At 40.0% G+C, this 1,043-nt stretch overlaps 1 protein-coding gene across 4 annotated transcripts in view; it reads right to left on the bottom strand.

Moving 5' to 3' along the window:
- The window catches only part of LOC106868857 (zinc finger protein 271), a 17,373-nt gene that overhangs the window by 6,308 nt on the left and 10,022 nt on the right, over positions 1-1,043 (bottom strand). The window lies entirely within an intron of this gene.

Below are 1,043 nucleotides of genomic sequence, written 5' to 3'. Positions count from 1 at the left end.
GTGTTTTGAAATTACATATTTCATTTCGTAGTCTGTATCATTTTTGTGCTTCATGTAAATATGTTTGCATCAAGCCTGTTTTTATCTCTCTCTTTATATTTATTTTAGAAATGAGGAAGGCCGGTTTATGGGATTACCTTAGGTTTCCCGTCCATAAAGGGTTTAGTATTATGGCGTATCGTCAGATCCCAAAACCTGTTGACCCAAGGCCTCTTAAGAGTATCATTAATGTTTTTAAGAGGCCAACAGGTTTTGGGATCTGACGTCACGCCATAAAGCTAAACCCTTTATGGACGGGAAACCTAAGGTAATCCCTTTATGTTTTTTACACACACACATATATATCCGTAAAAGAAGTCCATATATCTGAAAATAAAGCACATTTCAAAACGTTACAGCAGTAATATATGTATAGAAGATTAATTGTTATGGCTGGTCAGAGGTGCCAAACCAATGGTCTCCTTGACCGGGCTTAACAACCTTCTCTCTCTCTAATATATATATATATATATACACAGATAGATAGATAGATAGACAGAGGTGGGCACCTTTAACTTCTTTAACCCGCTAATTCTTTGAAGATGCAACGGAAGTTAACTCTCCTTTACTTGTTTCAGTCATTTGACTGCGGTCATGCTGGAGCACCGCCTTTAGTCTATCAAATCGACCTCAGGACTTATTCTTTGTAAGCCTAGTACTTATTCTATCGGTCTGTTTTGCCGAACCGGTAAGTTACGGGGACATAAACTGAACCTGGAACCATGTGGTTGGTAAGCAAGCTACTTACCACACAGCCACGTTAACTTTTATTGGAAAGAGGCATAACTACAGTTTAATACCCCACCGAATTTATTGTCCCTGTACATGGCTCGCACAGCTCTCACTAACCACTCATCTATCCCTAGTTTCCGCATTGACTACCAGATAAGGGATCAAGGGACCCTGTCAAAGGCTTTCTCCATGTCAACGAAAGCCAGGTACAGAGGTTTATCCTTGGCTAGGTATTTCTCCTGCAGCTGCCTTACCAGAAATATAGCATCAGT

This window comes from Octopus bimaculoides, chromosome 28 (assembly GCF_001194135.2).
Source record: "Octopus bimaculoides isolate UCB-OBI-ISO-001 chromosome 28, ASM119413v2, whole genome shotgun sequence".
NCBI lineage: Eukaryota > Metazoa > Mollusca > Cephalopoda > Octopoda > Octopodidae > Octopus > Octopus bimaculoides.
This window is presented reverse-complemented; position numbering and strand designations above follow the sequence as displayed.